This window comes from Calidris pugnax, unplaced genomic scaffold, assembly GCF_001431845.1.
Source record: "Calidris pugnax isolate Ruff unplaced genomic scaffold, ASM143184v1 scaffold42, whole genome shotgun sequence".
NCBI classification, from domain to species: domain Eukaryota; kingdom Metazoa; phylum Chordata; class Aves; order Charadriiformes; family Scolopacidae; genus Calidris; species Calidris pugnax.
In genome coordinates, this window is record NW_015090920.1 from 10063189 (window position 1) to 10086243 (window position 23055).

Below are 23055 nucleotides of genomic sequence, written 5' to 3' on the forward strand. Positions count from 1 at the left end.
GTTATTAGTTCCTCTAAAGACTACTGCTCTGAAAAAGCTGGAGAGCCAGAATCATTATTTTATTCATGAGGAATAATCAATGTGTCATAGAGATAAGTTGGATTTTTATAAAAATCTCCGTGACCATAATGAAACTTCTTAAACTGAAGAAAAAAGAGTATAATTCTAGTAGTTTCTTCAGCTATGTTTGCAGTTCATGAGCTTAGAAACTCAAAGAAAGAGTTATTAAAAAAGGTAAAATAAATGCATACATAGAGCTATGCATAAGCAATTTCCAAAGACTCTACAGTTTTCTCCTTGGTTCCTCCCTTCAACTCGCCTTTCTGCTCTCTGCAAGAGTCTTCCTTTTCTCACACCTGCCTTGGTGATACACTTCACTACAGACTCAAGGTTCGGATACCCTTTATGCCTGGCACCTGGAAAAAAATACTCTCCCCACCCCTCCAAGTCCCGTCCCTCCCACAAAGAGTTTCTTCAAATGTCATTTCGTGTCATTCAGCAGTGTAACACTTGTCCTCTCAGAAGTGGTAGTTTTTCTTTTACAGCTGAAATATAAACAATATACTTTCAGAGAGGAAACTCTGTATGCAAACATGAATGCTAATTAACTAGCTCATTTTTACGTGTTTAGTTTATAAATGTAACCATAGGGAAAAGATAATAGGAAACCACACCATTTAACTCCTTACTCTTTCTTTGGTAATATTAGAGAGAGGTAAACATATCATTTATCTACTAATTTTCACTGTATCACAGTTCTTGTACAAGGACCCTTAACTCTTAGACATACAGATATCATCAATGAAGTGCCATACCAGGGGGAAAATTGCTAATTAAACTAACTTTAAACCCACCTAATTAATTAATTCACGATTCTATAATGGATCTAATCTGAATCTCCCTGTAGCCTCAGCTCAGTAGGGACCCAGTCTCACACATTTCCAAAAGGTGGTTTCTGTGTCTTCAGCAGGGTTCCACTTGGGCAATTTGCCTCCACAGAGCCTGGTGCGGGATCAACAGCTCTGTTGCTGTTGGAAATTGGGACTTGTAGGAAAAATATAGAGCTACGGAGAGGTACGTAGGACCCAGTTCTACTCAGTGTACGGGATATGGCATGCAGAAGTACAACTGGTGGAACCTGACCACTGAACTTCATTTAAATTGAAGAATAGAGTGGTTTTTTTCCTAAGTGTGCATGCAAATGAATACACAGACCTATATAGATATACACCTATAATTTATAAATAAAAAATTGATAGGATCTGACAAACTTCAGAGCAGAGACACTTGGTCTTACTACTGCTCACTATTAGAGTTCTCTGAGGCTACTCATTATAGAAGAAAAACCTGGTATTTTAATTATTCGATACATTCTTTTGATCACTGGTATGTTGATGTTTCAGAAGTTTCTTCTGAATTTCATGTCTATAGGAAGTGCTAAAATGAGATCAGTTGATGGGAGTCTTCACACAAAAAGTTGAGGACAGGCACTGAAAGCGTGAGAAAATACCAGCTCTCCCTCTTCTCTGGGTACTTCAAGAGGATTTCAGTAGCCCCTGAGGGACTTTTTGAGGCTTGACTGACAGTGTTTTGATTTTTGATCCTTTACCTAATTACTTCTTGCTGTCTTCGTTGATATTGCCAAATTATTCCAGCATTGCTAACATCTGTCAAATTACTGCACAGAGACCTCAAACTTCTGGGTGGATTTCTGGTCAGCCAGCAGAGACTGATCGGATTGACCCTTGTCAGACTCGAACTGCTGATCCCAAAGTGAGATTATCTGAATCCTGTTGCTGAAACGCTGAATCCTTCAGCTCCTCTCTCTTGTATTTAATGCATTTAGAAATAAATAACTGCAATCCAGGGTAAGTGTTTTTGAGCTGGGGAAACAGCTGAGCTATTTAGCAACTGCCTTTCTTGACTGGCTTTGAAATCCAGATCTTCAGTCTGGACAGAGATTAGCTTTGTGTGTGCTGGTGGGGTTTTCTTGGTGTTGTTTTTTTTTTCCCAATTTTTTTTTTTTTAATTTTTTGAAGTTGCCTGTGGGGTCTGTTTCCTCGGTCTGCAGTACCACCTGGGGGCAGATGCAGTGCGTGTGGTAGCCTTGGGGTGTAGGGCATCCCTTGGGGTGATCCCCAAGAGCCCTCCCTGCACCTGCTGTGGGTGAGAGGAGAGGGTCTGGGGGAGAATGGCCAGGCAGGCTGGGCAGCAAGGACCCACTCAGCTCACTCCAGCCAAAGAGAGGTTGAATAAAACTATCTGGAAATAGACAAATGGGATTTCACTCTGAGTCCCAAGTATGAAAAAGGGTGATTAATGTGATGATATTTGTATCAAAAAGTCCTCAGAAGAAACAGTAGGAATTTTTGTTGGGATAGACTTTTCAATCTATCCCAGAATACTTTTAATTATTGATGTGATTATTTAATCACATCCATAAATGACATTCCAAATTGACAACTATTCCAGTCACAGCAGATGCACAGTGATGCATCTCAGTTACCAGGCCCTGGACTTTATCAGGAAAAAAAATAAAGCATTATAGTCCCCAGTGCACGGTATGCAAGTACTAAGTTGCTAAAAATAATCATAGAGAATATTCCTCTTAAAGAAGAGTCTTCTCTGTAATTAGGTGATAATGTCTGCAAGCCACAACTGCTTGTCAGTCAACCCACCATCCCACTCTCAACTGTGCCTGACTTGTTGTTTCTACTATGTTTTGTATTTCTAAAGATTGGAGATTGGTTTCATTTTTGCCACCCTGCATCACATTGATCTGTACCTCAGGAGGAAAATCCCTCAAGGACATTTTTTCATAAAGTTCCCTAATGCACAACACAATGATATTTCATTGATATAGTCTGATGTATATGTGTCTTCCCCCCCACCAGGGTTCTTGTGCAGGAATATTTATTGTTGCTTGAAATAGCGAGCATTTCTTCCCCCTCTTCAAATATTTAGTCAAAAAGCTGAAATTATACAGAGAAACAGAAATACTATAACAATGAACACTGATTGTTTTCCTCGTTCCTTTTCAGCTACAGGATAGCCTTCAGAACAGATCAGAATCTTTCTGACTTATAAAACATAGATGGGAGTACTGATTTGACAATACTAAACATTTTATCATAAGAGTAAGTAATGTCAATTAGGATTTCTTGGGGAAAAGATGACTTTGCTGCTGAACGGGCTGTTGAGAAAGGTCTCTGATGGTTGTATACAGCCTGTTTGGAGGGTCTGTTGTTCAGAGACACCACCTCAGGTGTGTGCACTGAATGAAAGGGAGTGGGCAACGAAGCCACAGTCACAAGTGCAGCACCAATGACTTTGGAGGGGAAAAAGGGACATCTTCCCCTAGGGTTTTTTTCCATTAAAAAATTCAAAGGGAAAATCTTCGTTCAGACACAGAAGAGGATTTTTTGGTTTTTGGTTTTTTTTGATTGTTATATTGTTTGGCAACCTCATTGTCATCTTTTTCCAGCTCTAATTGGCACTACATTTATGCTGTGGAGTGGAGGGTTTTATATCTTTGGGCAGTCAGTAGCCTATCAAAATCATGAAATTGCTGTTTTAAAATGGCATTTAAAAAAAAACAAAACTTTTCATCTTGATAGTTCCTTTAAAACATTCGACTTTTGAAGATCCTTTCTTAGGCATGGATAACCCATCTACATTTTAGCATCAAGACTTCCCCGTCCTGGTCTTTTGGAGACAAAATGAAACTTGTTTCATAAAAGAAGCAGCAGTCCTCTGGTACTTGAAGTTTTAACACTGGCAGCTGCTGGCAGATACTAGGGTGTTGGGCGTCCTAGAATAAATCTGAGGAAGATGTTAGCAGGCAGAGGAAGAGGTCACAGGAAGATGACAAAGCACTAGTGGCACACAGAGCAGTTGAAAGCGTGTCTCACAACCTGCTTGGACATTGCCTCCTCCTACATACCCTATCCAAGTACGTCTGGTGTGTGTATATGTCTAAAAAAAGAACTGCTTTATAAAAAGAATTGTTGATCTAATGATTCAGTAAGAAATGCAAAGCTATTCTAATTGTTATTGCGTAACATTTGTATTTTTCTGTGATATTAGCAGATGAATCTATCATCTAGTATATTTTTAGAAATAATGAAATACATTTCTTCAATTTCCTTCCTTGTCATTTATACTAAAGGTTATTTTCACAAAATCTGTCAGGTCACTTCACTCTGTGAGTAATTCTCCTGTGTTTAATCCCTGTTCAGATCTCCATTTCTGCAGTATCATCCCTGTAGCAATTGCATTTACTCTTAATAGGAATTCCTTTGTTATTCATTTAAATTTGGAAGACTGTTCAGGTCAGCTAACACAAATGTGCCTGGATCACTACAAATCTCATTGTCTTTAGTCATATTAGTCATATTGACTTTTTTTTTCCTTTTTCTTCCTTCTGTGAAGAAATACTATTAGACACTAGTAATATAGTATATGTATCATACTTCCACTTTTCTTCCCATAGTTCTAGCAGCTGTCTTTTCATTATATCACATTTCAGCATTTGACTTCTTAACCCATGTGACTAAAAAAAAAAAAATCCCCATGGAATAACGTCTAATACAACATCTTTGTGTGGATTTTTAAAGTACTTGAGAATTTCTAATGTAATCTCTGGTTTTCTTGTCTATTCAATACCTATCTGTAACATTTTTAGTAGATACAATAAGGAAGGCTAATAATTCTCAATGTTTTGTTTTATTTTTTAAACAGATTTAAAATGTTTCTCTATTTAAAAATAATTGGTTTTCCAGTGAATCTTGATCTCATTGTATTAAAATTAAATATCGCACGGGCACACTGTAGTCTTAGATATTATTTTCATGTGACTTATAAAGAATTAGCCCACCTTTAATTTGTGTTTTTAAAATATGTAAGTCATCCAATCAAAGAACGGAAGCAATACAGCATGACCTACATAAATAATTCAACATGGACTGTAGGTTAAACGATAAATATCAGTTCAAAGTAGTATTTTTGTGAACAATAAGCACTGGATACTTTTTCTAACAAAATATGTTCCTCAGTGTTTGTAATAGGTGAAGTGTTTGATAAACAAAGCTTTTTTATTTTATAAATTGTGAATATATAATTTCTTTACTCAGTGGAGTCAATACTATTTTTCCATTTTGAAATAGATAATTTCAGTTAATCACTTAAAAGTAGTACATTAAAAGTAGTAAATAGGTCTGTATCCAACTTGTTTGGCAAAGGGGGGAAAAAAATATCTTTTACCATCAACAGCACCCTATTTAAAAAGAAAAAATTATTTAGCTCTTTCCTGTCATGGCATTTATTTCCTTTTAAAATCAAGTTATGCCTTTTTCAAGAAGATATACCTGCTTTCTATTACTGATGAGCAGGGATTACCCTAGACAAAAACATGAGGGTGTAAATTGTGATGGCAGAGTCCCTGCCCCACACATGTGCCCACAGCCACCAGCAATGGGTGAGCTGCTGCTGCTGCTGCTGTGAGAACCACCAAGCCCAAGCTCTCACTCCCTCTGCAAAGTTTGTGAGCGCTCTCTGCACCAAAAAAAAAAAAAGAGAGAGAAAAGGAGAAATCGTCTCATCTCCATTTCCAAGAGCTGCTAATTACATACAGCATATTAAATCAAGTCCACTTGGGGAAAGACTTCCTTAATTAATTAATTTAATTAGCAATAAGGCAGAAGAGGGAGATATGGTTATCAGGAGATAATCATACCTTTGGGACACTGGATTGCGAAGACAAGCTTTGCTTCATCTTTCTTATTATTGTGGTTTACCACTTTTATGTGGTTTTAATAAATAACCTATAGATTCTATTGAACAGTATTATATTTGGTACTGGGCTTATTCCTAAAATGTCCTTTAGAACAAAGCAATTATAATCAGAAACAAAACGAGTGACTTGTAGTCTATTCAAGCATAATAATTGGGGGAAAACATATAGTATAATGTGACCTCCTATAAGCTGTACTGCTGGAGAATAGTCCCAGATGGATACCAAAAAAAAAATACTGGGAAAATACCCCTCTGTTTTGGCATTTTTCCTCTAACACATTACTTTTACTGGCAATGCGTGAAGCAAATGACTTCAAATTAATTATTTAAGTAAAGAGTTTTCAATAACTATTCAATTAGATGTCCACATTTCTTCTGAGTTTGAAAAACAAAGGAGATCTTTGCTCAGTAATGCTGGGTCCATGTCGTGTTTGGTGGTTTGTTTGGGTTTTTTTGGCTAGATACAGGCTGTAACCAGATTGGCACAGCATGGTAGGCTGCATCTTTTCTGGATTCTGAGTGGGTTGAGGCAAAGCCGGGCTGGGGATACACCTCTGCGTTACCTGCACTAATCTCAGGTCCACATCAGTTTACTTTGCAGCCTGGTACCTCCATCTGCTGAACTAGACATGGCCATACAGTGTCTGAAACTGCTTGGTATAATTTCCCCACTGGAGGATTAATCTTCTAGATTAGGTGCTCAAGAATTACCAAAACTAAGGAAATCTTGATGTAGTAAAGCATGTCTCTTAAGAAAACCTTGAAGGAATGGAACACTTGACATGCACAAAGGAAGTAATATATCTGGCTGTGCTCAAAATTAGTCAGTTTTGGTTTTGTTTTTTGCCTAACTGAAAGTTATTTTCTTTCTAGGTTGAATAATCTATGTGAGATAAAGTAAAGCCTGCCATTCAGGATTTAAATATGTAATATTCACTGAAATGAAGTCCAATTTCACAACAAAAAGTATTATACAATACAGGAATTTTCTTGCCCATCTCATTCAGCACTCGCTCTAAACTGAAATTGTTTCTGTACTCTCTCTCTCTCCACTTTCTAATGTAGCTGGATATCCAAAGTTTTTGCCCGACAGCTAAGTGATATAGCACTGTATCTCACATCCACTGCAGCACAGCCAAAGAAATTCTCCTCTCCCTACCGCTCCTATACCTATATATATAACACACCTATAACGTTATTTTCTTCCTCCCTCTCTGATTCTCTTACTTCCCTCTCCCTCTGCTTTCTGCACTGACAAAGTGCCTTCTCTCTTCCATTCCAGCAGCCTTATTGTTGTAACAATAAGGGAGATTATGTCTACTAGGGAGGGGGTGCATGACCTCCCCCGCCTATGCTGCCGCCGATTTGTATGTGATCCGGCTCCCGTGCGGCAGCAGCACCGTCCTGCGAGCAGGGTGGCATGCCTACACTAATGTATTCTGCCTCTTATCCTTTCTGTTCCTCTCTCCTACTCCAGCTTTCTTTGTGTTTGTAAGTCTTTCAGGCTCTGTGATTTTTTAAGACCCATTGCTAACACCTGATCTCTTTGTTATGCTTCTGGGGAAATTCGACTTCTTCAAGCCCCGGCTGCTTTCTGAGAGGTTAGAGAAAACGGATTTCATCTCAGACTCACCTCCATCCTTTTGTTCTCACCAAGTGAAGGTGTAGAGCAGGGCTGAGAGCCTTCAACGATCCATTTATTCAGGGATAGTCGTGTTGATGTCAGTCCCCTGCCTCTTTAGCACAAGGAACATGAGGAAAATGAAGTGGAAGGCAGTCGGAAAACAGAGTATAGGAAGAAAAGCAAACAAACTGAAAGTCATAAACTGTATAAGCAGAGATCACCTAAATCAACAAGATGCCAGCAAAGTAATCCTCCTTGTGAGCTTTAATTAAATCGAATGATCCTCAAAAGTGACATCACCTTAACAAAAAGCGAGACTTACTGCTGGTCATTTAGTACTTCAGCTCTCATATTGCCAGTTAGAGGATTTAGGAGTAGATATTATCCTTCACATCATGCCTTTGGATTTAATGTGTTGAATTGACTCTGTTCTGTCCTGTTTGCTCTGTTGGCCTAAACAGAAAGGAAGCAACCTGGGGCAAATCAACTCATAACATCGAGATCTACTTTTTTCTTAAAGCATAATGTTCCCTCATTATGGAGTCTCAAATGAGACTACTGCACATCCCACAGGAGGAGATCAGGCATCTCCTGAAGATTTTTTGACTTCAGCAGAAACAATACTAAAAGATTACTGTAATTTTGAAAACTGGCATGACTTCTTGCTTCAAGTAAAACATTTATATATCTCTCCTTTTCTCTTACTTTCATTTCAGGTGCCCTAGATGATAGCTGAATGCATGCCTTCATGACTGCAAAGAGGCAGAAGGTTCTGAAAATGACATCCAGGCACCATGAAATTACAGTCTTCAGAGCGTATCAGTAAGAAGCTAATTCCATATAATTTCTCACTCTAGTTACAATTTTGGTCATGACAAAGAGGTGTCAGAATTTTAATGCCCATTATATTTTGTGATTTATGCTATTTTGCTATAGTGCTTTGACCTTTTTAATATGCTGTATTTTGGTTGGATGGTCATTTCACCCTTCTTTCTAAGAGCAAATTTGCAAGGAATGCAAGTGGCAAGGAAGAAGTTGCACTGAAATATTTCCAAATGGGTAACTTTATGTGGGAATATGCGATGGGGAGGGGGAGGAAGGAGAAGATACAGTAGAACAGGAATAAAAGTTGGAAAAAGAAGCAGCTGCTTTAAAGTTGAAGGATTCAGCTGAAAGAGAAATTCAGATTAATTTGTCCTATTGGACATTACTTTTAAACTTTAAATAACTTGAGCAGGAGGTTCAAGCTGAAAAAAATTCAGAAGTGGATTTTCAGTTATGTCATATTAGGACCCTGATTTGTAATCACCCTATTAGTCCTATTTTACTTGGTTCAGTTATATTGGTCCCATCACGCTCTTAAGTATTTCCTCTTAAGTGATATGCTTAGCTACAGGCTTCTGAGGTCCTGCTGCTGTATCCTTGTATGGGAACTGTTTCCTGCTCTTGGCAAGATGCCCTGTTGAGCTCTGGGGTGGAATAATGCAATATTTGGCACAAAAGTATTGCAGACAAGGAAGGGAGTGTGATAAAACTCTTGATTTATCTGTCTTGGACTCCAAATAGAGTCAGTTCTTGACACAGGCCTGTTCTCTAATGACCATGGCAGAACGTTTCTTTGGGATTACTGGAAAAAAGTGTTTCTTTGCATACTGTTTACACAAAACTGTGACAGCTACCTTGCCTGTTTTCAATAGCCATCAAGCCTTTAGCCCAACTTTAGCTGAGGCTAGATGCAGCAACACTATGATGTTTTACCAGATGCATAAGAAGGACAGCCATAGCTCTGAAAGTAGGATGTTCCAAGACAGTACTCGTTAGGGACAAATGCATTTCATCCGGTCTACTTGCCAGGTTTTCACTGCCTGTCAAGCTTGTTGGTTCAGATCCTCAGCTGGTGAATTAAAGCCCAGCTCAACTGGCTTCAGCTGGACGTGTGCCCACTGACAATAAGGTTCTTTCATTGCATGTCTCAGGCCCACCAGGAATGCAGTTCAGGTGTTGCAAATACACACCTTGTTGCATGGATGCCTACAGGGCTTGGCAGAAATAGTGTTTTGCAGCACTGGGACTCTTTGCAGTGGCTGTCTGGAGGTGTGCTGCAGAGCTGTCTTACCTGTTGATAAGACGAGAAGGCAGGATGTGGATGATAGTGCACATGCATTAATTGTACCATGGTTATTAGTTGGCAAATGTTGGCAAGCTCCTCCAAACTGCTGTTTCAACATGCTGTAGCTCTGTGCCTCCCTGCAGCAGCATTTTCCTGCACCTAAACCAGATACAGTCCATGCTGGTCCAGTAGATTGCAGGAGTTCTCCAAAGGACACAGACTGGGGTTGAGAGCGACTGGGTCAGCACAATTTTAATCTGTATTATTTAAGTGTCCTTGTCTCAGATGTAAGATGTCTCTGCCTAACTGCTGTTTGGTTAGGATTTGCATCGCTGTGCACTTGCCTCATGCCTCTAAACTGGAAATCCTAATATTAGACTGAGACCCGTATAATACAGTACAACCACTTCAGCAAATGTCTTCAGCAGAGTAGGTAAAGCAAGTTTGCTGGGTTTTACAATATTGTGAATACACAGGACAAGTCAATATTAATTTATTTAAAAAGAAGGGAAATTTGTCATAAATGCTGCACAATTTTAAAAATAGTTATTGGATTTTTCTCAAATGGCTTTTTCCAGTTCTGGTTCCAGTTACAATGTAACTACTTCCTTAGATGAGATATTGAGAAATCAAAAGCACTGATAATTTCCATGGACTCTTTCTTGATGAGAAGGGAAAAAAAGAAGTAGTTCAGATCTTCACTATTGCATATTTGGTGCTGCCCATCTTTCTTCACAAGACTGTCTATTTGAATATGAATTCATGTTGTAAAATTAACGCGTTAAAGGTCTGCATCAATCATATTGAAAAGCTAGCAAAAATGAAATATAACATTCATTTTATCACAGTTTATAAAGAAAAATGTCTTCCAAGAAGAAGCAGTTACATTTTTATATAAACAAAAGTCCAGACTTAAGTGAATTACCAAGGTATTTGGGAGACTGACTATCAGAAAATTTCAGATACTTAATGAATTCCTTGTAGCATAATCCCCAAAATGCCTTCCATTACAGTTATCTGAAAATATTTCGTAAGTTTTCAACTTACTTGTAGGAAATTTATTATCCAGCTGTGATTTCATACTAGTTTGTAAAAGAAGCAATGCAGCAAGAACAAATTTTTAGACAGTAATTTCCCTTATCAAAATTAATTTTCTCTGAAAATTATTTTAAGTACTTTTATCTGAATTGAAATCTTAAGCCAGGCTTTTTGAACCTGCTACAAAATGTAATTTAGGTCAGTTCCCTGATTTGGCTTATTAAATGATATTCCTACCATTTTGTCAATGAACCTATTTGATTTTGTTTTTTTGTGTTTTGAAGTTGCTGTGTGAAGACTGCAAAGCTGTGTAGAATGAGGATTTGGAATCACTATGGCAGTATGTGATGTTTGCATATACACATAGAACATAGAAGAAGATGAGAAGTTACTGCTTTTTTGTTTGTGTTTTTTGAATAGATCTTTTGAGTTTATTTTGCCCATGCACTTAGTGCATCTTCTGGCATCTGACACACCTGACAGGCTGAGACGAACTGGGAGTTATGTAGGTGCTTGGAGTTCCTGGGAGTCACATAGATACACTTGACTCTATTACGCAGTGCATCTTAGGATCGTGTGGTTATTTGAAGTTTATGTAAAGCTGGAATGGAAAATGATTAGAAAATAAAAAGATTAATGTTTCAGGTCTTTGGTCTCTATGAACATTTTAGATTTACTATTTATAAAGCCTTGTATAAAGAAGAATGTTGTTTTTTTCCAGGTTAGTTTCATCCTTGATATGCCCCACAGGTACAGACCTGGAGCCCCAGAGGATGATGATGTCAGTTTGTTTCAGCCTCTGAACTAACCACATGATGCTTTGGGTGCTTGCTTAAGTAGAAAAGGAGGGGGAAATAAAATCCAGATTTTCCATCTTGAATCCAGGACTAGTTTGTAGGTAACTACTCACAAAGGTGTAGGACCCACGTTTGATATAATTTTAATTTCCTAGTAGTGTTGCTTTTTCTGAACACTACCCTGAGGTTTCTAAATCTTGCCTAGGGCTGTGGACAGAGACCAGATATGTCATTCAAGACTCAGGATTTTGCTTTGGGAGGACAGATTCTTCTTTTATTAGTTTCACAAAACTCGGCCTCACATTGTCCAAGAATCTTTGTCAAACCAACTCTGAGTACTTGCACCCAAAAGTGAGATGGTGTTCAGTGGGTATTTATTTAATCATTTGAATTGTGACACAATAACTGGAACAAATTAAAAAGCACCAAACCCCTTCTTGTTCTCAGGAACTTAATGAGATAAATGCATTTCAAAGCCCAAATATTTAACTCTCCAATTTTCTGTGCCTTTCAATTATGCCATCCTGGAAGCCTTTACATTTAAAACTTTTGGAAAATTGTTTCTGACAATTTTTTGAAAGTATGCTGACAAATATCTTTTTGAACATATGAATTAAAAAGCATTGGAGTTTTCTAATGCTTTCTTCAGGAATGGTTAATAGCAGTTACTTTGGTTTACTGAGTTCTTGTGCAAGTCTCAATCCTTTTAGGAAAAGCTTTGTTGGTCACATTACAGAATATTTTGAGCACAGACAGGACACTTGTCATAGATGTCTAGGTGTGTGATTTATGTGTCTCTGTTTTCCAGAAGGTATAAGCAACTCAAAATTCTGAGTTGGAATGAAAACATGTAATTTTTATTGTAAATTAAATTCCTGATTCAGAGCACAATAAGGCATTGATTCTGCCCCCAGACGCTGAAGTCAGCAGAATTAGGACATAAACCTCACAAATGTGTCTTTGAAGACAGCAAAATGACTTGCTTTCTACTTGAAATTAATTTAGATTTTAAACTTCAATGCTGTCTTAACGTTTTTCTTTCTCCCCTCTGGAAATAGCTCTATTCCCCCATGTGAAAGATAGAAGAGATTTGCTGCTGTTCTAGGTATTTTGCACCACCTGTCGTTAACAAACAGACTAGCAGTCTTTAAGCATTTTCTTTCTTCAAACTGTAGAAGGCAAGAGATACTGCCTATATTTTAAAAAAAACCAAACCAAAACAAAAAAACAAAACAGGTTTATCTGTAATTTGCTTTATTTTATGCTAATAAGAGTGGCTGTCATTAATTACCATTTTAAGCACTACAGGTATTTCTGGTAATCGTATGTTTTCAATGCTGTCATATTCTCTTACAGTAAAGATACTAATTCATAAATATTCAGTCTTCTGAATTCATTTCCATCATAAAAGCATCAGTGCTTAAGTTATTTACAGTGAGAGTAATATAATTACAGATGCTACTCATAAAACATAAATGTCAGAAATATTTATTATTAGCAGTATGCTTATGCCTTCATAGTCAAACTTTGGATCTGAGAGGAAACACTGAATATAGGAAAGCTGCAAACTAAAAAAAAAATTATGCAGAAAACGGAGAAGGTTAAAATAGTAGGCTTCGAGTTCCACTAGAAATGTACACAAATGGGATAAAAGATCCTAAATTTCTAGAAATGTAATCCCTTTGAGGGTTTCATCTGACAAACTGTGGCCTCATGATCTAAAGATGATTGTAAAAGTCGTACCCACTCTACATACTAAAATCTGCCTCAAGGGGCTCTCAACAGAATCTAACCTCTCCTCTTCAGTTTAGAAGAAAGATCAAGTGCGTCATAGATACACTAGATATTTCCTACCAATTCAACAAACTGCCCAAGGCTGCTCGAGAACCTGAAAAAGGTCTTTCTGTCCAACAAATTACACCAGTGTCCTTCGATATACAAGAGCTGTGATTTAATACTCTAGCAGTTACGCAATTTTTATTCGAAGAAAAAACACATGCCTGTAGGCCTTGGATCAGGTTAAATCTTAGCAGCATCAGGGGAAAGTACTGAAGGTCAGGAAAGGGTGAACTGACCACAAGTTTGCCACAGGGAGCTCGTTTGGGTCCCTCTTTCAGTTCAGCCATTTAGTGCGTACAATTGCATGTACATGCATGCACACACCTGCACAGGCAGAGTCAAGTCAAGGAAAAGGCTAAAGGAAATCAGTGCATGCTCAAAAGTTGTAGGAACATTTTCTCCGATGTTTTAATTATAATACCAAGTGCATTTGTAACAGTGATAAAAAGGGACTTCATCTCAAAGAACAGAGTTCACAGCTCAAGCTTTTAAAGTCACAAGGGAATGACTCTGCTCTGAGCCAAAGGAGATAATTATTAAACATTCATATTGCCTTCTTCTCACAAACAGAATATCTGATGGCTCAGATTGCTGGTTAACACACAGTGGTGAGGGGAATGGTTTCCACACATCTGTTTGTTTCTTCAAAACCTGAGTCTTGAAACAAAGCTACTGTGAATTCTCCAGTAAGCCAGGAGGCAGTGTGAAATTGGGGAGATGAAAGAGACAGCTTTGGCATGAGGTTCAGCTGGGATGGGATCTAGCAGGAAAGGGTGGAGACTCAGACAGAGGAGATGTGGAAGGGAAGGAGTCACTTACAGCCAGTGTTTTACAAGCCAGTTCATTCCCTTCCAAGGCTTATGTTGTGACCAATCTGAATCTGATGTTTCACTTGCTTCTGACCAAGTGAATTGGGTGCTGGCTTACAAACAGGAAGTTATTAATAGTGCTAAGACTTTAATGATGCTAGAACAGTTGAGTTGAATATTTAGAATCTTCGCAGTTTTGAAACAAATATGGCTTTCATACTTAAACTTCTTCAGTCATGAGGGTTTTTTTCCTCTTTAACTGTTTGGTTTGGATTAACACATGAATTCATCGAATAAATATTTTATATTTATATCTGTATTAAACAGGACAGTATAGAAAAATGCTGAAGATAGAAAAATCATAATGGATAACTATTTGCTGCACTGTTTTTTTGTTGTTATTTTGTGAAGGAAAAGTATAGATTTCATTGAAAAGTCAAAGGGGGTAAACAAGTTGATAATTGTTAAATGTTAATTTTTTTTGTGACGTTATTCTCCACTATGCAAGTGTGGAAGTTTGGATGTGGCTGCTCAGAGCTTGCAAAATGATGTGCAGGACTGATATAATACCTGTGCTTGACTTTATACGCTGATGCTATCAATGAAGGAAATCGAAAGATGTTTCTGAATGAACAAACAGGTGGTGGGTTTAAATTCAGAAAGGGAGTTATGCAGAGAAGAGATGGAGATAGGAGCTGAAAATGAAAAAGGAAGTAAGATTTGCAAAGCCAGTCATAAGACCTCTTCTTTCCTGTCTGCTTTATAAATTTCTGAAATGTATTACAAATTTATTAGACAAGTGCACATTTTGACCTAGTTGGTCATCCTCCCCACGGAGCCAGAATATGTTGCTTATCATACCTTATGTCAGACTCCTGGCTACAGCTGCATGAATATTACTTATTCCTTTAGAAAAAATGCAAATATCTATTTTTTCAGAATCAATAAATATATAAATAAATAGTTTGCTGCAGTTCAGTATAAAGTATAGTTTAAATTAATCTTTAAAAAGTAAAATGTTCTCTATTATTGTAGGTAGCAGCTTGTCTGAACTGTCCAGAATGACTAATGAATGAGATAACAGAAATGCCTATCACTCCTTCATTGTGCTCAGCATAAAAGGTTTCTTTTTTCCCCCTCAAGCCCCACAATAGCACCATATTTGATTTGAATATTAATGTTCCACTATGAAATTATTAATTTAAATACATTTTTTTATTTGATATTTTAAGAGACTTCACAGAGAAAAATGATGGAATATGAAACATAATGAGCAGCATCAGCTGAATAAATTATGTAGTAAGACATCAGAAAAAGTAAATACGTTTACTTTTCATTTCATTTTTATGCCACATTTACTCATGTGAGGCTGAAAATAGCTGTATTGCATGCTGGTCTTATTTATCTGTAGGTTATGAAATTACAGATAAGTTAGCTCAAACTTAAGCCTCTTGTCTGGATGCAACGGAACAATTCTGCCCACATATCTGTTATATTTTATTTATATGTCCATACCTAACATCCACAACAAGTAATATGGAGATCTAGTAGCTTAATGAAAGTTTTAGGACACCATGAAACACTAATGGAAGATAGATTGGTAGAAAGGATACTGAGAAGCTGATATCCATGAGTTTTAAGAGTGTTTTTGACAATCTGGAGGTGATATCCATTAGAGGCAGTGTATAGCAGTTCCTTCCACATGGTTGTTTTTACTTTGTTTTTGTGGCCTCATAGGGAATATATTAATCGTGTTTCAAGTGTGCCCATTTTTTACAGAATTTTTGCTTTTAAATCTGTGTCAGAAAAAGTTTTTTCCGCTTTTTTACATGTAGCACTTCAAATTTTCTTAAGAAAGCCATAAAAAAATACAACTAGGTAAGTTTTGTGATTCATTTTAAAAAGAAATAATCTATTGCAGTTGCAGAATATTGTTGTAACAGAACATTTTAGATCAACTCAAAAGCTAACATTCTTAAGAGTACCTTTGAATAATTATCCAGAAGCCATCGGGAATGTGGAAATGTTAGCAAAAAAATATATAGACCAACCTCTGTTTGGCTTTTTTCCTGCTGCCAACCTGGACATAATTGATATGTGATGATTTATTCAAAATTTAAAATTTTCCTAGGGATGCATGTTGGCAAGATACATAGAGATTTGTCTGATGTTAGATTAGTGATTGCAAAACGTTCTGTTTACAAAATGGCTGATGACTAGAAGATTAGTGTAAGAAAGCCTGAGAGTAAAATGCTTCCTTTAAAGTGGTGATTCACATGGTAATTCTTTTTCATTTGAAAATTGATTCTGCACCTAAGATAGATGACAGCAGTCATTTCTCAGTCCTACTAGCCCTCTTAACATTATTGTTGAATTTGAAGGATAACCGTAAGTGCCTATCAGACCAAAATTGATTAGTCAGTACAAGTCTAGATATAATGTGGGCTGCACGTGAAAAAGCAGTCTTTGGTCATTATTATACATAGAAGTTCATATCGTATTTGTGTAAAGACATTATATCCACTTTTTCATTCCATTATATCATTTTAAGGGGTTAATCTTAAATCTGGATGTACGTAGGACCAACATCCTGCTCTCAAGGGTTCTGGTTGGTCTGGTTGGTCTGGTTGGTCTGTAGGACCAACATCCTGCTCTCAAGGGTTCTTTTTGAGGACGGAGAGTTTGTGATCATTTCACATGAGGTGCTGCTTCAGTAATATTTCTGGGTTCAAAAAATTCCAAATATTTTGGGTGTCACTGACAATGTTAATTGATCACACATAAAAGTAAGGTCCAAAAATAAAGTGCATTAATTATGTAGAAATATGAGGTCTAGTCACGTTTTACGATGTGTAGAAAGGTCTGCTCACGTTTTTACTAAAGTTGGCAGTAAATTATTTTTCATATTAGATAGAGCAAGCCAAACCAAAGAGAATTCAAACTTGCTCTTGTCTTCTCATGGGCACTGACAAAGCGACTGGAGTGTTCTTACGTGCTATCCTCTCAATTTCTGCCCCCTACTCCTTAGGAAAAAAGCAGTGAGAGGTATCCAGCAGAGCCTTTTTTTTTTTTCTCTTGGTTTGTTTGTTGTTTTTTTTCTTCTTACTGGGAAATACCATGACTGAATAGCCTAGGAAGTTTTAAGTACCTTTCCAGTCCAGCATCTTAAAAAAGTCTGTGTGTTGAGACACAAATGTTGGTAGACACGCTCACGTTTAAATGCCATGCCTAAAAATCCCCCAGAGGGGAGGGGTACGCAAAAGAGGCCTCTTTCTCTCTGGCATAATTGAATTTTTCCTTTTCTTTTGACAGTGAATATAATTTTTTATTGTTGGCTATTCTTGGCTTTATGAGTTAGTGTACAATTATAATTCATGCATATATATTCATGAAAATGAATGACTGACTGGTTTCCTGGGATTTTTACCAAATTTGGGGTCTGAGCATCAGTGAACATAAAAAGCAAACAAAACCACAGTTAATAATAATTTCCATAAGACCGCTCAAAAATAGTAAGCGATGTATTAAAGCACTGAAAAATTATTTAGGACAGACCATAAATGCCTCTATTTTAACTCTTTTGCAAAAAGAACTTTGCAAAATGAACAAATTTATCTAAGTTGATGGATAATATTTCATAAAATCAGCAATTCTCCTTGCCAGAGGATACAAGCCAAATCTTTTTAACTGAAATATTATGCAATAATAAAACTGTAGAAAGAAATTACTGCTATGTTAGTGTACATGGGCTAATGTTAAAATAGAGGAAATATTTAGGAGCATGCTAGGAATAAAAATCCAGAATGAAGAAGCAGCCAGAGAACTTTTGCATGATGTAGTTACAGCAACAGCAGGCAAACTGACATGTCCTAAGGATTAAGAGCCCTGATCCTCCTGAAGTCAATAACCACATTTCCTTTGATTCCAAGTCGGGTAGCTCCGTTTATGTCAGGCTACGTCTGGCTCTGCTTGGCTGCACTGGCAAAGGAGAGCAGAAAAGGCACACAGGCAGGGCAAGGGTAGGCACAACCACAGCTTTTGAAATCTCTGCTACTAAGTAAAGGAGATTGAATAACTGCTCAGTTATTATGAGCAAAGACGTCAGTGTTTTTCAGCTTAAATGTAGTTGCAATTTTTTTGAAGGCTTGTGGAATGGTTAACTTTTGATTTGCTGTTACAGAAAAAAAATATTTTCAGATTTATTAATATATATAGAATTAATTTTATGTGAATTAAAAAATATTTTTTCAACTCTGGGTCACAGCTGAAATGGCTAATGCAGCTGAAGTATATACTGCACATTCAAATTGTAGTATCTGACAAGCTCAGATTCTTATTTTGTAATATTAGCCTATTTAGAAATGTAGTCCAGCTCAAGTTAACACAACTAAGGAGGATATAGGGGCTGATTTTTCTCCTGATATTATCCAAAGAGTTCTGCAGTATTGTTGGTATTTTAGGTAACTCAGGTCTGATAGAAAGTCATATTTTGGCCTTACTTTATAGGTTTCTTTCATTTTGTTGACAGCCTGAATTTTTTAAGGCTTATGTTTCGTTCTAAGAGCTAACTGATCAGCCTAACAAAGGTGTACATAATTTCCTTTTTCTGTTTTGGGGTTTTTGCTAACCCCAAATGTTAATGTAAAAGGCAAAGCCTGCCATGATGTGTTAACTTGTAGAACTAAAACTTGTTCAAACGCAAGGTGGGAGGATAATCTGCTAATGTGTCTGTGAGGCTGGCTGTTTTGATAGAAGGGTTTTAATAGGATATTTATATAGTCATTGTGATCCTACTGGACTTCAACAATTTTTTTCTCAGGAATCTTTGTTTTGGAAATGAGAAAATAAATGTGAAATAATTGTTATCGGTACATAATAACGTATCTTAAGTTTTGCCATGTATATGTCCATGAAAATGTAAATTAGATAATTTCAGTTATGAATTGCATGTTTTATGACTCGTCTTTTGGTGTTTTCCATCTGTTGGCTATCTTACTGTGAAGAAACTAAGGCTGAAAGAGATAGCAAATCCTTAATGAGTTTATACTTTCTAAAATTACACTGTTTTGAATGATAAAGAATATCGACTCTTTTTGAGTGAAAGGTTTGGTTTTTCAAAAAAACTGTTATGTGATTGGCCAAGGCAAAAGTAAGAAGTCTTAATTAATACTTATCGAATTTAAATCTAATACAAAAGGCAAGGTTTAATATTTTAATACCTTCCAAAAATGACCATATGTTCCAAGTCTTTTTAGAATTCAGAATTTTCTTTAAAGTATCTCTTCTTTTTCTGTGAGGCTTTCTGAAAATGAAAATAAAAAGTCCTCATCTTTTTTTTTCTTTCTATTTCCTCCTTTTCAATTTAATGATACTCAATTCTTTCTATTGCATTCCAGTTTTCATCCAGTTAATTAAAAAAGTACTTTTAATTACTTCAGCAATTTCTTGCTCGAATACCTTTCAGTTTTCCTGGATACATTGAATCCTAAACTATATCTTAGAGATGAAAAGCGTATTTTTTAATTTTTATTGTGGTGGTTTGTATTACACATTGATAGCAACTCGACTAGATTGCTTTACTCGTTCTTACATTTATTTATCTTAGTAAACTTGGCAGCCAGTCAGTTTATCACTGCAATAAGGAAATATTTCCCTTCTTCCCTTGTTTCTTTCTGAAAATTCCTATTTTCTTTCTCTTCCTTGGTCATAATTATAATGATATGATTTTATTGGGCAGTTTCATTTCAAGAGATAACACAATCCCATCAGTGTTTGCATTCTTCTGGAAAAAGTGTCTTTTGATGCGTGCTTGAGAAGGTTAATGCTGGACATATGAGCATATGCACAGTGACTGTTGCCTTGTTTACGGAGAATCTCCTTGAAACATTTTTGGGAAAACCTGTCTAAATGAAATCTTGGTCCATATTTAATAATTTCTATTTGTCTTCCTCCATTACAACATTGTAGGAGCAATCTTCAGTAGTTCTGTGTCTTGTTTACACTAGAGAGGAGTTATTTTCCCCCTCAATACTTAATCATGAAACAGTTTAAAAAGACTCTTGTTAGTGGGATGCAGCACTACTGAATTAAAATAATGGCTCTAGAAAAACAATTTACCCTTGCATAAAGAAAATGTAAATAGATGAACAAAAATTAAACTCCCAACTGGAACAATCTAGAAGAACTTACTCTCGTATAATTCTTGTAATATTATTCCTTTCACCTTCCAAACCATTTTGATTTTTGAAAGTTCTTATTGTTGGTATATTGCTAACTTTTAAAAATCAAAATTATTTGTGTGCCAGAGCTATAAGCTTGCCAATGATTTCTGAAACCAGTCCAAGAGTTAATCCTAACTTTAATATTTCTAATTAATTAATCTTGGCTATAACAATTGTAACCTGCAAAGGATGAGATAGCTGTGGAGTTCATCTGCATGTAAATAAATCCATTTTTACATCAGAAGTATTCTTTAAAACTGGTGTCTGAAAGTTACTAATGCTTTAAATTGTGTCTAAATAGAAATCATTCTAAAAGAACCATGTAGTTCTCTAAGTAAACTTAGATTCCAAACCATGGTTAAGAGGAAGAAATACCTCAGAACACTTACCGTTTTACAAAAGCCCATTTTAAGCCATTTTTGGACAGCAAGTTTAAGTGAACTTTGAGTCGAAACAGCATGTGTACTGGATATAAAATGCCATGGAGCTCTACTGACTCTGAAAACTTCTGTTTACCTCTCAGTGCTAGAGCAGTAAAGCCAAGCTGGTGATGAACTGGCAAGGTTAATCCACAGAAAGACAGGTTGCTTATTGTAAGCAGTGGATGAAAAACAACCAAACAGACCAAAAACACTCGTCAGTGCCTCCTCTCACAGCCTCAAAAGCTTGCATACTCCCTAGTTCTCACTTGGTTTCCACAGGCATGTCGCAAGGACACCCGGGAGATTGTCAGACAATCCTGCAAATTGTGGAAAATTTTTTTTTACCAAACTCATGCAAACTGTAGTTTTTGGACACGTAGGGTCTGGGGCACAGCAGTGAGTGATGGATAGAGAACATACTTTTACTGAGTGATTCTCCCCATGCAATGCAGTTTGACTAAGCCCACCTACGTTCAATTGAACAGATTAAAATATATTTCAGCTTTTTATAGTGCAAATGTTACTACTGCCATAAATAACATCAATTTTAAAGTAACATTTTACTATAAATGTCTGAATTTTATTTTCAAAGTTTTTAAATGCATAAATTCCCTTTACAGGGTAAATTTATGTATTTTTGTTTTGATTGGAAGGCAGACCAAATTTTAAAATGTCAAAGGTTGTTAATGATGGGATTTGCAGGGTTTCACGATACATGCATAGGACAAGCAAAGACATGCAGGCATTCTTTAGAGCACTGAGAAAACAAAATAAAAAGGTTTGTCAAAGGATGACTGGTTACTCTAAAACTAAGCATTAAAGTGGCTTGTTTATTTAGAAAATAAATAAAAAGGAAGCAATCCTTGTGAATTACATCTGAACACTGGAGAAATTGTATTATAAAGATATTCTAAACACAGTTTACAGTACGATGTAATCAATGGAATCTGTTTATTGACTTTAGTGGATATTGGATAAAGCTTTTTCTCAATGAAGCAGCAGAAATTTGTCATGACTGGTAAGAGCCAAAATAGCAAATCATTATAATAAAACTGTTTAAAAGAAAAAAAAAGTCATTGCTGATTTATTCAGATTCTTTATGAGTAACTGAAATTTTCTTCAGTGACTATCTGATGAATGTATAAACCCATTAAGCTAATAAAAATCCTACATAATAAATGCAGAATAATAATTACAGCCAGATGCATTAAATTAATTAAATCTCTTCTGAATCAATTTATGTTATAATGACTTAGTCATGTGATTAGAGTCTCTTAAAACAATATTTTATCCAACTATCTGCAGTCGAGCCAGGCAAGTGTTTCATCTTTAATTTTATTATGAAAAGTTACGACAAAGAGGAATTCTTCACGTGGTTGGTTTGTTTTCCATGCTTTCCATGTTTTCCAGATCTTCTTCCCTACATTTTTTACCACCACATTCTCAAGTACCTTCCCTCCTGGAGTGCCTGAATACAGAGGCAGCGGAGACGTGAGATATACTGGATAATGCTGTGTCATGTCACTGTGGGCTTTCTGCATGACAGAAGATCTTTAAAATCTTTTAAAGGGCATGCTAGCCCAAAAGAAGTTAATGGCAAATCCCCCCCTGGAATCCAACTGGGACAAAAAACAACTTAGCAATTTTTCTGCCAGGTAGGAGTCTTTCACATCACCCATGACTGATGGCACAGGAATTCAGTTTTGGCTGAGTCTGGCCCCGTCTTTGTATTAATGCAATAGTGCTTAACCTATTTTTAGGAAATGAACTGTTTTATTTATTATTTATTTATTAGTTAATACCTTCTTTAACCTTTTGCAATGAAGCAATTATAGGAGAGGTAACTAGAAAGGTATACTGGGGAGGAATTATTTAAAAGTATCATATCGGTAAACATTCTTTGTCCGTGACTTTTTGGTTCAATGCCTTTTATTCAAAATCTTACTTTTTAGGTCATGCAGAGTTTTGGTTTTGCTCTTGTAATTGTTGAGGAATGTTTGTTTCTCTCATGAATACATGCCTATGTACATTGTATAGTGTAACCATGCACATGCATAAAGGAATATGTCAGGGCATGGAATAAAAGGATGGGTTTTTAGCCAGGTTTAAAAAAGCAATGAATATAATTCAGTAGACCAACTTCTTATGGAAGCATATAATCTAAGCTAACGTTTCATGATCAGCTTACATCCCCGGGCAATATGTAAGGTAGTAAGTCATGAATCATTTGAGGCATGGCAATAATCATCATTTGCTGCAGCAAATAACTCCTTTTTTCTAGTTCAGAGGAGCATAGGAATGCTCTGAATCCTCTAGTCCCATTACTACAAGTCCTTCCCATATTCTTTCCTTCTTGTCTGTCACCACGTACTTTCATAAAAGTATCATTTTGCTTATGAACC